General features: G+C 44.2%; 1 long non-coding RNA gene across 1 annotated transcript; it reads right to left on the reverse strand.

Annotated features, from left to right (window-relative positions):
- Positions 1 to 1,619: 1,619 nt before the first annotated feature.
- LOC306936758 lies at positions 1,620 to 9,263 on the reverse strand. Its single transcript, XR_013791528.1, has 3 exons — positions 9,135 to 9,263; positions 7,028 to 7,142; positions 1,620 to 3,111 (listed from the first exon to the last, which is right to left on the reverse strand). It is a non-coding gene; the product is annotated as an uncharacterized lncRNA (long non-coding RNA).
- Between the last annotated feature and the right edge of the window lie 6,645 nt (positions 9,264 to 15,908).

Genomic DNA, 15,908 nt, shown 5'->3' on the forward strand with positions numbered 1-15,908 from the left:
GCGGAAATTCTTTTTTATAAATGACTGCCCTATTTTTATTGTCGCATGACGGTCACGGGTACACGCCGGCATTCCGAAGCCCATTATTCCAACGGATCGCCATTCCGACTCGCCACATTTACGAACCCTGTCCCTAACCCGATCTCGGACCCCAACCAAGGACTATTAACCCATTTAGGCCTGCATGACGTCGAAATTTAAAAAAATGTCTTCTAAATTCTGATATGTTTCTGTCAGAGGTGCTCAATATTTCATGTCAAGGATCCCAAAAATTATATGTAATTGGCCACCGACCTCCATCTGAAAATATGTTATTCCAGGGACCCCCCAGAAGCAAAGATTTGAGTTAAAAACGTTTGCTCTGAAAGAATATATATTCAAAGATTTGAGGCATTTTCACGACTTTTCAAAAATAGCAGACCTACAAGCTCGTAGCGCGGCACTCGGTGCCGCGCTATGAGCTTGTAGATCTGCTATTTTTCAATAGCTAAAGCATAACATAATGCTTAAAACACCAAAAGGGGTTCCCGCCCAAAATGGATTAAAGGAGGACAGGAAGCGAAGACCGTACGGTGGACTCCATGTTGCTCCCTGGAAGGAAAGAAGACCGTACGGTGGACTCCATGTTGCTCCCTGGAAGGAAAGAAGACCGTACGGTGGACTCCATGTTGCTCCCTGGAAGGAAAGAAGACCGTACGGTGGACTCCATGTTGCTCCCTGGAAGGAAAGAAGACCGTACGGTGGACTCCATGTTGCTCCCTGGAAGGAAAGAAGACCGTACGGTGGACTCCATGTTGCTCCCTGGAAGGAAAGAAGACCGTACGGTGGACTCCATGTTGCTCCCTGGAAGGAAAGAAGACCGTACGGTGGACTCCATGTTGCTCCCTGGAAGGAAAGAAGACCGTACGGTGGACTCCATGTTGCTCCCTGGAAGGAAAGAAGACCGTACGGTGGACTCCATGTTGCTCCCTGGAAGGAAAGAAGACCGTACGGTGGACTCCATGTTGCTCCCTGGAAGGAAAGAAGACCGTACGGTGGACTCCATGTTGCTCCCTGGAAGGAAAGAAGACCGTACGGTGGACTCCATGTTGCTCCCTGGAAGGAAAGAAACATGAGCAGTTGAGACCAACATTACTGTCTGTGTGATGATGATCCATGCTGGGTCTTACTTATCCACTTGCTGTTAAAACGTTAATATAAAAAAGGTAAAATACAATGACGTGACATGATATACAAGCATCTCTCCTTTCAGTGGCATCACGCCATCTGCTGGGGCCATTTAATTTGTGCCATATCTATGATTTGTCATGTACAACTTCCTGGTCTCAACTTGCGCATGTTTCTTTCTTTCCAGGGAGCAACATGGAGTCCACCGTACAGCTTCCCGTCTTCTTTAACCCATTTTGGGGCGGGAACCCCTTTTGGTGTTTTAAACATTATGTTATAATTTAGCTATTGAAAAATAGCAGATCTACAAGCTCATAGCGCGCCACCGAGTGGCGCGCTACGAGCTTGTAGGTCTGCTATTTTTGAAAAATCGTGAAAATATTTATTTCAGAAAACTGGAGGATTTAGAAGATTTTTTTTAAATGTTGAGGTCAGGCCTAAATGGGTTAAATAGTCCTTGACGCTAACCCGGGAAAGCCAACGTAGTCTGAATGGCGGTGCGTCGGAATGCCCGCTCCGTCCCCGTCGTATGGCAGTGTCACACGACAACAAGTCGTGAAAATAGCTGATCTACAAGCTCACAAAAAAAGTTTCACTGACAAAAACAAAATAAAGACTAAGCTAGGATGACACAAAAACAATGAAAATATCATAGAGATCCAGTAGAGACAAGTCATTCCACATTTCATTCAAAATGCAAAAGCACACAAGCCGAGGTTACTTTAGGTAGGTAAAGATGGTGTGTTTATGCTAAACCTGAAATATTATTGCAAGCTAAAGAAACCGCTGACCTGACATGGACTGGACTGGTTAGAGAAGTGAATGATGAATGACTTGCTTATCTTATAGTTTGTAAATTAAAAGATTGATTGATATGCTGAATGAGTGTAAATGTTCCACCGTTCTCAAATTGAAACGCATATTAAAACAAGTGAAATTCACGTTTGCAAAGAATGCACGTTTGAGAATAATCCGTCGACTTAAATCAACTGTAAATTTAGTCGCCCACAAATTATTCGGTCTACTAAAACCAAAACATTTCAGATGACTAAAATATGACTTAAAACTAAACTGCATTTTATTCAAAAGACTATGACTAAAACTGACAAAATTAGGCACTGTAACCAATGAAACTAAAACGCTTTTAGACATCGTTATACAGCCCAATTCCTCTCTTTTCATGTCGAATGTCTGTATCAGCTTTAGCCGTTTTCTATTTGCATCCGTTTAAATTGTGATTAGTTTCCCTTGGTTTTGTTTCAAAGTGTAATTTCTCTGTGCAGCACTTTGTGACTTCCGTTTGAGAAAGGCGCTATATAAATAAAAGATTCTATCATAAAGTTATTACACAAGGTTTCCGCCCGAAAGCCAAGACAATTATGTGATAGACTGATCCTGTTTAAATTAAATTATGCTAACCGATTAGCTGTGCGTGTCTGTGTGTGTGAGTGGTCTGTCGCTGCAGCCCAGAGTCTGTGGCCTTGTGGTTAGAGTGTCCGCCCTGAAACTGGGAGGTCGGAGGTTCGATCCCCGGCCGGGGTCATACCAAAGACTGTAAAAATGGGACCCAATGCCTCCCTGCTTGACACTCAGCATCAAAGGGTTGGATTGGGGGGTCAAATCAACTAATCAAATGTTTCCAGAGCACGGCACGGCTGCGGCTCACCGCTCCAAGAGATTGGATCGAATGCGGAGCAGAACAAATTTCACTGCGGTAACGTGTGTGACAAATCGTACGACTTTGACTTTGTGTGCGCGAGAGTGTTCTGTCTCTGCGGTGCCAGAGGGGTCCACGGTCCATCAGAGTCCTGGGCGTCCCAGCGAGGGGCTTTGTCCCAAAACCCATCATCCACTGTCCCCGACGCTGAGCAGAACACACATCAGCTCCGTCCATCCATCCATCCTGGACCTCCATCAGCTCACCTTACTGTCCATCCACCTTGTCTGTGAACAACAGGAGAGGATAAACACACATCATTCACCTCACCTTACTGTCCATCCACCTTGTCTGTGAACAACAGGAGAGGATAAACACACATCATTCACCTCACCTTACTGTCCATCCACCTTGTCTGTGAACAACAGGAGAGGATAAACACACATCATTCACCTCACCTTACTGTCCATCCACCTTGTCTGTGAACGACAGGAGAGGATAAACACACATCATTCACCTCACCTTACTGTCCATCCACCTTGTCTGTGAACGACAGGAGAGGATAAACACACATCATTCACCTCACCTTACTGTCCATCCACCTTGTCTGTGAACGACAGGAGAGGATAAACACACATCATTCACCTCACCTTACTGTCCATCCACCTTGTCTGTGAACGACAGGAGAGGATAAACACACATCATTCACCTCACCTTACTGTCCATCCACCTTGTCTGTGAACAACAGGAGAGGATAAACACACATCATTCACCTCACCTTACTGTCCATCCACCTTGTCTGTGAACAACAGGAGAGGATAAACACACATCATTCAGCTCACCTTACTGTCCATCCACCTTGTCTGTGAACGACAGGAGAGGATAAACACACATCATTCACCTCACCTTACTGTCCATCCACCTTGTCTGTGAACAACAGGAGAGGATAAACACACATCATTCAGCTCACCTTACTGTCCATCCACCTTGTCTGTGAACAACAGCACCAGAACAACCATGGATGTAGTTGGAGCAGAGGACCAAATTACGTTGTTAGGAAAATTCTATACTATCATGCGGTGATATGGAACTGCTATATTAAGAATGATGAAACATGTCCAACATGTACAACGTGTTCCCTCCTCCGCGTCATCAGTGCCCATACCCGAGGCGGGGTTGGCGAAAGGGCCTTTCTGTGTGGAGTTTGCATGTTCCCCCCGTGTCCCCTAGGGTAGGTACCCTCACATGTTCTCCCCGTGTCCCCTAGGGTAGGTACTAGTGATGCACCGAATATTCGGCCACAGAAAATATTCGGCAGAAAATGGCTAAAAATGCATTTTAGGCCTATTCGGTTTCGGCCCGAATAGGCAGAAAATATATCACCGAATAGTGTATGCAATTAATGCATTCAAAAGAGCTGAATAAATGTTGTATGGACCCATAATAGTGATTATTATTTAAGTTAAGTTTTGCCATAACCATTACTTTTGCCATAAATCAGGTAGCTTTAAGGTACGGCCATGACAACAATGGTAGGAAAAAAGATATATAATATTAATCATATTCGGATATTCGGTATTCGGTTTTCGGCCAAGAATTTCCCTTTCGGTGCATCCCTAGTAGGTACCCTCACAAAAAACATGCAGTAACCCCTGGCCAGCCGGGGCGCCTGATGGAGGGGAAAGGAACTGGTTGGAATAACGTGTTCCTTCCACGCGCCATGTCCAACCAGGGAAACTCCCCCATGTCAGGTGTAAAAGGAGCAACTTGGACACTCAGGCATGAGTTCAAGTCCGTTGCTCTCCCCAGGTTGGCGGAGGGTGTGTAGAGCCCAGGATCACATTAGATAATTGACACAGGGGTGAAATGGGTTACAAAATCGTGGGATAAAAATTAAGAAAAAAAACAAAACAAAAAAGAACATGATGACACATAATGACATCTGGAAGGTGACCAGCTACTGGTCACTAAAGGTTTTAAGATGAGGAGACCGGAGATGTTAGGGACATCAGGATATATTAGGATATCGGATATGAGGAAGGAAGAATGGATGCAGGATGCTCAGAAGTTTAAAAACACTTCTTATTGGTAGATAAGAATAGATTTAATTCTGTCTGCCTGGATAAGGAAAGAAAGAGGCTATATATATAAGCAGCCTGGATGCTCTCACTTGCTTAGATTAGACGGAACAGAATACTCGTGTTTGTTGTAAAAACCCACCAAAATGTCCCTCCCCCTTTCCTTTTCTTACCCAGTAGGACTCCAGCAGTTAACCATTAACCCCATTTTGGGCACGTCGTTAAATAGCAGTGCTACAAGCTCAACACTGCATCACAATGTGACACATTGAGAGCTTGTAGATCGGCTATTTATCCACATTCCCTCTGTTTCCCCCACAGTATTATCAACATTTCTGCCATAATTATCACATGCACAAAACAACATGGATGCCAGGCAGTGTTGTTTTCAGTCGACTAAAACTAAGACGAAAAATGTTCGTCGACTACCTTTTTTCACTGACGAAATGTCAATTTTAATGACTTTTTAAAACGCTCTTAAAAAAAAGTAGTCTCTGTGACACATCTAGGGGCCGCAATCTGCATCCTAGAAGCTTTGTCATTGGTCGATTTGCCTGTCTACTTCCTGATTGGTTAGTCATTTCGACCGGGTTTTTTCCCACCAATGACAACGCTTCCAAGAACATATTTGAATGCAGATTGCGGCCCCTAGATGTGTCACAGAGACAGAAAAGAATGTTTGGGAGCGTTGTACTCATTGATGGCTAGCTGTCTGAATCCCCCCCCCCCCCCCCCTCTATTTTAGCATTAAAGCTAAAATAGAATCTCACGACTGACGTTGGTACTGTACTGTACTGTACTGTACTGTACTGTACTGTACTGTACTGTACTGTACTGTACTGTACTGTACTGTACTGTACTGTACTGTACTGTACTGTACTGTACTGTACGGGGCGGCGGTGGCTCAGGGGTAGAGTGCCTGGATGGTAACCGTAAGGTTGCCAGTTCGAACCCGGGCTCCCGCAGAGTTACTGTCGAAGTGTCCTTGAGCAAGACACTGAACCCCTAATTGCTCCCGATGTGCTAGTTGGTGCCTTGCATGGTTTCCGCTGCCATCGGTGTATGTATGTGTGTGTGAATGGGTGAATGTAATGCACAATCTCTGTAAAGTGCCTTGGATAAAGGCGCTATATAAATGCACCATTTACCATTTCTGTTACTGTATGGCCAACTCCTAATGTGTGATTTGTGAATCCATGTGAAAGGAGCCTCCACTCCTACAAAATCATGTTTTAGTAACAGTTCCTGCTGTTAGCCAATTAACTAATTAACCAATTTGGTGAATAATTCACAGATTGAGGGTTTAAACCTGTAGCACTACAATAAACAGTGGCAGGTGCACCTGGCCTGGACTATTAAAATGGCATGGAAGATGTTTCTGGACATATTGCTAGTTTTACGACTTAAAATGCCCTAATCTTAAAAGAACCAAAAATAGCTTATCTACAAGCTCTCAATGCGTCATTGAGCTCTTATAGGCTATTTTTGCTGTGCAACATGCTTCCATAGAAGTACATGCTGGCTTCTATGGAATCCAAATGACGGAGAACAGTCCTGGCGACTGAGAACTTGCATCCATGTAGATAGTAAAAGGAGGAGTAGATGGTAAAAGGAGTCTGCTGGCTATATACTGTAAATGCACTCCTACACCAGCATGCCTATTAGAGCATTTAGACCTGAGGACGATTCTACAAAATGTCTTCTAAATCCTGTTCTAAAAGAAACCTACGTTTCTGTGTCAGTGGTGCTCAACAATTTCATGTCAAGGACGCCCAGAATTATCCGTATTTGGCTGCAGACCCCCATCTGAAAATATGTAGTTCCAGGGACCTCCCAGAAGCAAGGATTTGAGTTAAAAATGTTCGCTCTGAAAGAATACATATTCATTCTTGCACCACATTTTCACGATTTTTCAAAAGTAGCAGACCTACAAGCTCGTAGCGCAGCACTCGGTGCCGCGCTATGAGCTTGTAGATCTGCTATTTTTCGATAGCTAAAGTATAACATAATGCTTGAAACACCAAAAGGGGTTCCCGCCCAAAATGGGTTAGAGCATGAGCCTAGATATAGTGACATTTCTTTCACATAACCACCATCTCCACAGAAGCAGACCGACCGCTTGTACCTTTAGGGACGAACTTCAGTGAGCTGCTGAAGATTCAGAAGCGTGACTGTCCTCTGCCCGGGCCGTCGTTCACAAACTCGTGGCCCAGTCCATTGCCACACTTCCCACAAAGCACCTGGAGAGACATGAATGAATGAATGAATGAATTTATTTGTATAGCACCTTTCCAAACATATAGTTACAAAGTGCTTTACAGACAGGTTATAAAACAGGACACATGACACCAATGTAAGGACGTATGTGTTTGCATCACAGTGACAAAATATTACTCGTCATGTGACCACCGCGCTCTGACTTGACCCATTTAGGCCTGCATGACGTCGAAATTAAAAAAATGTCTTCAAAATCCTGACAGTCTTCTGAAAACCCTTATGTTTCAATATTTCATGTCAAGGACCCCCAAAAATGTAATATGCCCCCCCCCCCCCCCCCCCCATCTGAAAATATGTTGTTCCAGGGACCTCCCCAGAAGCAAAGATTTGAGTTAAAAATGTTCACTCTGTAATAATATATGTTCAAAGATTTGAGGCACATTTTTCAAAATGTTTCAAAAATTGCAGACCGGCACTCGGTGCCGCGCTATGAGCTTGTAGATCTGCTATTTTGCAATAGCTAAAGTATAACACCAAAAGGGATTCCCGCCCAAAATGGGTTAAGGTGCGTTACCCGTTCAAATCATATCATATAAATAACGGTAATGGGTTGCACACACACCAAGACTGCATTTCAATAATGTATTCTTGCATGTTGGACAGGAGACAAACGTTTCGGCTATCCAGCCTTCATCAGTGTCTGATGAAGTAGTAGTAGTAATAGTAGTAGTACAGTAGTAGAAATGAGATACAACACCATCGCTTAGACAAGAATTAAACATGGTGGAAAAGGTTAGGAGACACGACGAGAGTTGAAAAAAGAAAGATAACGCGGAGCCAAACCGAAGAGCTACAACATGTCAGCTCCAGGAGTGAGCGCTGCTGACAATATGCCAGGTTTCCACCGAGGACAAAGAAGGAACCCTGACAGTAAAGGCTTTGTTCAAACCACGTGAGACAAAGCTGCACGTTTGTTTCTCAAAACCGATCGTTAAGACTGAGGTGACTGTCCACACCAGTGTTGTTTTCATCGACTAATACTATGACGAAAAAATGTTCGTCGACTACCTTTTTTCACTGACAAAAACTAAGCCATATGATGACTAAAACTATGGCTAAATATACTGATTTTGTCAACAAATAAAAACTAGACTAAAATTTGAGGAAGGGACTAGTGGACAAGAGATCCAGTATAAGTCATTTTACACTTGGTTGCATGCTGAAAATAGACGATCTACAAGCCCACAACGCGACAGCAAGTCATTACGACGGCATCAAGGCCCGCCAAAATACATTTTGTTCGACGAAAATCAACTGTAGATTTAGTCGACTAAAATCTTATGACATTTAGTCGACTAAAACTAGACTAACAGTAAAACATTCCAGGTGACTAAAATGTGACTAAAACTATTCAAGAGACTGTGACTAAAACCAAAAACAACACTGCAAGGACCCCCCCCCCCCCCCCCCCCCCCCCAAAAAAAAGTATTTGGCCGCAGACTGAAATCTGACAAAAATCGTATAAACCCCACCCCCCCAAAAAAACAGACGCACAAGCTCGCTGTGAGTGTGAGCTTGTAGATCTGATATTTTTTGAAGAGCCCAACAAATAAATGGATACAGTGGTTTTGAAACGATTGTGATGCTGTATATATAACTAATCTAATGTAATGCATGAATTAATTAATTGGACGGCTGAATGAATGAGGGTATGGATAAATAGTAAATGGTGAGTTGGTGACATATAGCGCCTTTCTCCAAGACGCTTTAGATAGATTGCATTACAGTCACCTATTCACACACCGTAGGCGGAGGAAACCATGCAAGGCACCAACCTGCTCATCGGGAGCAATTAGGGGTTCAGAGTCTTGCTCAAGGACACTTCGACACTAACTCTGGGGGAGCCCACAGGGATCGAACTGGGAACCCTCACTGTTCCCATCCGACTGTCCGACTCTACCCCTGAGCCATTGATGAATGAATGACTGAACGAGTGTGTTGTCAGATGAAGTCACCTTATAAGCACCCGGTCTCTCCTGGTGTTTGGAGACACTGTCCTCGAGGATGGTCTCTGTGAAGGCCGGCCACGGGGACGAGTGATCATACTTGGACCTGCTGGAGAACAGCTGGTGCTCACATTTCACACACACATACATGCCTGCAGAGAGAGAGAGAGAGAGAGAGAGAGAGAGTGAGAGAGCATTGATTGATTGATTGATTGATTGATTGATTGATTGATTGACAGTACTACAGAGCAGTGATGTAAATAGGTTTCCAATGTAATGAGTCCCGTGATGCAGGGATGGTCTTTTAGAAATGAGTCCCAGAGACATTTTATGAGTCCCCACTTTAACGACGTTAGGAGTCATATTTTGCCAGTTTTTCAAATTGCAGCATTTAACTCCCATTTCATTTTATAATGGTTATAATGTGGTTTTATTCATGTAGAAAACAGAAGAAGAAATGATTATTATAACTAAAGCTAACAAAATATCGCAATTATTTGTTACGTGTATTATTGTGTACATGCCGAGTACAGTAGTGCATCCCGTGGATGCAGAGGTCGTTGTTTTATTAACTAAAAACTATGTTATAAACTGCGTTTTGGGATGCAAAATGCACCCTATTTTAATACAGGTTAGTACAGTCAAACACTTGGTCTAAAAGTAGAGATGCACCGATAATCGGCCACCAATCGGTGATATTCACTCCGAATGACTCGATCTGTGATCTGCAATTTACCCTATCTGGAGAAACGGATCTTTTTACACCATTTAAGTGGTATAAACGTCAATCAGTACGAGCTGCTGCAACCTGCTGCTGCTAGCAACCTGTGTACCCAATTTACATGAGCAGACCAAACGAGACACGGAACATGACTTTGACTCTTCAAAATAAAAGCATTACAACTTGACACAAATACATGAAATAATGTTTTAAACGTAAATGTGACTTAATTATGAACTTCTTCATTATGAACTTGGAGCTTTTAGGAATAAAGCAAACTATATCACCTATAGTGGCAACAGTTACAATATGAATGTGTTTAAATGCCAGTGTAGCTGGTTGTAGCTGCACACAATGCAGCAGGCATTAGACAACCTGACAGCCACCAACCTGGCAACCCTGAATGAGCCAATCAGCTGCCAGTCTCTGGTGTGTGTGTGTGTGTGTGTGTGTGTGTGTGTGTGTGTGTGTGTGTGTGTGTGTGTGTGTGTGTGTGTGTGTGTGTGTGTGTGTGTGTGTGTGTGTGTGTGTGTGTGTGTGTGAGTGTCACAAGTACTGTGTGGTATCAAATCCCTTTGATGTGTGTGTGTCGTCTCGGACGAGGAGCAGGAGAAAAGAACAAACTCTACCCTAACGTCACTAAAAAGTACATTCAAACCCTTTTTCCTTTCCAAAACAAACACAACGTACATTATGACAATATTTCACCCTTTGCATTGGTAAAATAGACTTTATTTTTTTTTGTCTTCCCTTCCAAAAAAACAAAAAGATAAAATGACCCCAAATCCATGGTTAAGAGTATTCCACGATGGCTCAGTGGTTTGGGCAGCTTCCTACGGTGCCTGCCAGAGGATGCTGGTTCGAGTCAAGATTCGGGACCTCGGACCAAGGACTAAGGATCCAGAATGAATAAATCAAAATAAATCACTCTTTACCTTTTAGTCAAGTAAATGTACTATTGGAATGTATGTTGGCGGACGTAATCCAAGATAATCCACTCTGTCAACTTGTAACAGTCAGCAGTGCCAGTTGTTGCCACAGGGTGGTGCACTGCTCCCTTTTGTTTTGCTTTGTGTAGAAGATCTGACGTCAATTCCACCTCTTGCTATAGATAGACATGACATGACATGATGTGTGTCAAACAATTGTCACACATGGATGGATGATTAGCCGTGTTTATTTATTTATTTCCGGGGGGAATGAATGAATGAATGACTAACCCTGTAAAACCCGGATTAATTTCTACTTGCAAAAAAACGATTTCAACCTTACTACTACTTTTTACTACTAGGACTTATCAGAGGAAATCATGTAAAATAAATTATATATATATTTTTGGCACATTTATAATAATTATTAAAATAATAATAATAAATTAATAATTTACATTTGGGGGACATCTTTCACAATAATAAGGATAAATCCAAATAAATCACACCTTTTAGTCAACAAGTCAAAAGTCAAGACAAGGACTAAGGACTAAGGACTAAGGATAAATCAATCCCGGCCCCTCCATAGGGCCGGGGGTCCGCCGGGGGTCCGCGGAGGGGGTCCGCGGGGGTCCCCGGCCCTATCTCGGCCGTCCCTTGTCCGTTTCGGACGGGGGGAATCTCGTTCGAACCGGGCCGCCGTCCCGGACGCGCTCCCGGGGCTCTCGCGGTGGCAATAGTTGGAAATGACACGTCCACCAAGGGGAAACCTTGACCAGGCTATGGTGAGTATGCCAGTATGGCCACTATATGCGTGTACTATGTTGGCAGCAGTGCTCCGTTCACGTTTGTTTATTATATTAGTGCTGTCTGCCGTGATACCTGGCTTAATATGGTCAATACTGAATCAGTCTAAAATATGCTTTGGCGGACCCCCCCCCCCCCCCCCACCTCTTGCTATAGACAGACATGACTTGACATGACATGACATGATGTGTGTCAAACAATTGTCACACATGGATGGATGATTAGCCTTGTTTATTTATTTATTTCCGGGGGGAATGAATGAATGAATGAATGAATGAATGAATGAATGAATGAATGAATGAATGAATGAATGAATGAATGAATGAATAAATAAATAAATAAATAAATAAATAAATAAATAAATAAATAAATGGATGGATGGATGGATGGATGGATGGATGGATGAATCATATATTCCCGGGGGCATTTCTCTCCAGGTGAGGACAATGCCATCCAGTCAACCAAATATGGATGTCAGACGATCAGGCATCATCTCGTATGTATTACTTCTAATAATACTACACACACACACCCAAACACGCAAATGAAGGGGCATGGTTCCGGCTACTTTGTGGGATTGCTTTATGCAAATGAAGGGGCGTGGCATGCAAATTAAGGGGAGTGGTATGCAAATGAAGGGGAGTGGTATGCAAATGAAGGGCATGTTTCGGCTACTTTGTGGGATTAGTTTATGCAAATGAAGGGGCGTGGTATGCAAATTAAGGGGCGTGGTATGCAAATGAAGGTGCGTGGTATGCAAATGAAGGGGCATGGTATGCAAATTAAGGGGCAGGGTATGCAAATGAAGGGGAGTGGTATGCAAATGAAGGGCATGTTTCGGCTACTTTGTGGGATTAGTTTATGCAAATGAAGGGGCGTGGCATGCAAATTAAGGGGAGTGGTATGCAAATGAAGGTGCGTGGTATGCAAATGAAGGGGCATGGTATGCAAATTAAGGGGAGTGGTATGCAAATGAAGGGCATGTTTCGGCTACTTTGTGGGATTAGTTTATGCAAATGAAGGTGCGTGGTATGCAAATGAAGGGGAGTGGTATGCAAATGAAGGGGCATGGTATGCAAATGAAGGGGAGTGGTATGCAAATGAAGGGCATGTTTCGGCTACTTTGTGGGATTAGTTTATGCAAATGAAGGGGCGTGGCATGCAAATTAAGGGGAGTGGTATGCAAATGAAGGGCATGTTTCGGCTACTTTGTGGGATTCGTTTATGAAAATGAAGGGGCGTGGCATGCAAATTAAGGGGAGTGGTATGCAAATTAAGGTGCGTGGTATGCAAATGAAGGGGCATGGTATGCAAATTAAGGGGCATGGTATGCAAATGAAGGTGCGTGGTATGCAAATTAAGGGGAGTGGTATGCAAATGAAGGGCATGTTTCGGCTACTTTGTGGGATTCGTTTATGCAAATGAAGGGGCGTGGCATGCAAATTAAGGGGAGTGGTATGCAAATGAAGGTGCGTGGTATGCAAATGAAGGGGCATGGTATGCAAATTAAGGGGCATGGTATGCAAATGAAGGTGCGTGGTATGCAAATGAAGGGGCATGGTATGCAAATTAAGGGGCATGGTATGCAAATGAAGGTGCGTGGTATGCAAATGAAGGTGTGTGGTATGCAAATGAAGGGGAGTGGTATGCAAATGAAGGGGAGTGGTATGCAAATGAAGGGGCATGGTTCCGGCTACTTTGTGGGATTAGTTTATGCAAATGAAGGTGCGTGGTATGCAAATGAAGGTACGTGGTATGCAAATGAAGGTGCGTGGCATGCAAATGAAGGTACGTGGTATGCAAATGAAGGTGCGTGATATGCAAATGAAGGGGCATGGTATGCAAATGAAGGTGCGTGGTATGCAAATGAAGGGACATGGTATGCAAATGAAGGGGAGTGGTATGCAAATGAAGGGGCATGGTTCCGGCTACTTTGTGGGATTAGTTTATGCAAATTAAGGTGCGTGGTATGCAAATGAAGGGGAGTGGTATGCAAATGAAGGGGCATAATATGCAAATGAAGGGGCGTGGTATGCAAATGAAGGGGAGTGGTATGCAAATGAAGGTGCGTGGTATGCAAATTAAGGGGAGTGGTATGCAAATGAAGGGGCATGGTATGCAAATGAAGGGGAGTGGTATGCAAATGAAGGGGCATGGTTCCGGCTACTTTGTGGGATTAGTTTATGCAAATGAAGGTGCGTGGTATGCAAATGAAGGGGCATGGTATGCAAATGAAGGTGCGTGGTATGCAAATGAAGGGGAGTGGTATGCAAATGAAGGGGAGTGGTATGCAAATGAAGGGGCATGGTTCCGGCTACTTTGTGGGATTAGTTTATGCAAATGAAGGTGCGTGGCATGCAAATGAAGGTACGTGGTATGCAAATGAAGGGGAGTGGTATGCAAATGAAGGGGCATGGTATGCAAATGAAGGAGCATGGTATGCAAATGAAGGGGAGTGGTATGCAAATGAAGGTGCGTGGTATGCAAATGAAGGGGCATGGTATGCAAATGAAGGGGAGTGGTATGCAAATGAAGGGCATGTTTCTGCTACTTTGTGGGATTGGCTTATGCAAATGAAGGTGCGTGGCATGCAAATGAAGGTACGTGGTATGCAAATGAAGGTGCGTGATATGCAAATGAAGGGGCATGGTATGCAAATGAAGGGGAGTAGTATGCAAATGAAGGGGCATGGTATGCAAATGAAGGAGCATGGTGTGCAAATGAAGGTGCGTGGTATGCAAATGAAGGTGCGTGGTATGCAAATGAAGGGGCGTGGTATGCAAATGAAGGGGAGTGGTATGCAAATGAAGGGGAGTGGTATGCAAATGAAGGGGCATGGTATGCAAATGAAGGAGCATGGTATGCAAATGAAGGGGAGTGGTATGCAAATAAAGGTGCGTTGTATGCAAATGAAGGGGCATGGTATGCAAATGAAGGGGAGTGGTATGCAAATGAAGGGCATGTTTCTGCTACTTTGTGGGATTGGCTTATGCAAATGAAGGTGCGTGGCATGCAAACGAAGGTACGTGGTATGCAAATGAAGGTGCGTGATATGCAAATGAAGGGGCATAATATGCAAATGAAGGTGCGTGGTATGCAAATGAAGGGGAGTGGTATGCAAATGAAGGGGCATAATATGCAAATGAAGGGGCGTGGTATGCAAATGAAGGGGCGTGGTATGCAAATGAAGGGGAGTGGTATGCACATGAAGGGGCATGGTATGCAAATGAAGGTGCGTGGTATGCAAATGAAGGGGAGTGGTATGCAAACGAAGGGCGTGGCGACACCCACTAATTTGCATAAGCGACACCCACTAATTTGCATAGCCCTCACCCACAAAGTAGCCGAAACAACGCCCTTCACATTTTCATAACCCACTCCCACAAAGTAGCGGGAACATACGTACATGTCCCCCACATGATGACGTACATGTTCCATTCGCGACGACGTACATGGTCCCTCCACGATGACGTACATGTTCCCTCCACGATGACGTACATGTTCCCGCCACGATGGCGTACATGTCCCCTTCACGATGACGTACATGTCCCCTTCACGATGACATACATGTTCCCGTCACGATGACGTACATGTTCCCTACATGATGACGTAAATGTTCCATCTACGACGACGTGCATGTTCCCTCCACGATGACGTACATGCTTCCGCCACGATGACGTACATGTTCCCTCCACGATGACGTACATGTTTCCTCCACGGTGACGTACATGTTCCCTCCACGATGACGTACATGTTCCCGCCACGATGGCGTACATGTTTCCTCCACGATGGCGTACATGTTCCCTCCATGATGACGTACATGTCCCCTCCACGATGACGTACATGTCCCCTTCACGATGACGTACATGTTCCCTACATGATGGCGTACATGTTCAATTTACGACGACGCGCATGTTCCCTCCACGATGACGTTCATGTTTCCTCCACGATGACGTACATGTTTCCGCCACGATGACGTACATGTTCCCTCCACGATGACGTACATGTTCCCGCCATGATGGCGTACATGTCCCCTTCACGATAACGTACATGTCCCCTTCACGATGACGTACATGTTCCCCACATGATGATGTACATGTTCCATTCACGATGACGTACATGTTTCCTCCACGATGACGTGCATGCTCCCTCCACGATGACGTACATGTTTCCTCCACGATGACGTACATGTTCCCTCCACGATGATGTACATGTTCCCTCCACGATGACGTACATGTTCCCTCCACGATGACGTATATGTTCCCTCCACGATGACGTACATGTTCCCTACATGATGACGTACATGTTCCCTCCACGATGAGGTAC

This window comes from Electrona antarctica (genome assembly GCF_951216825.1).
Source record: "Electrona antarctica genome assembly, chromosome: 14".
NCBI lineage: Eukaryota > Metazoa > Chordata > Actinopteri > Myctophiformes > Myctophidae > Electrona > Electrona antarctica.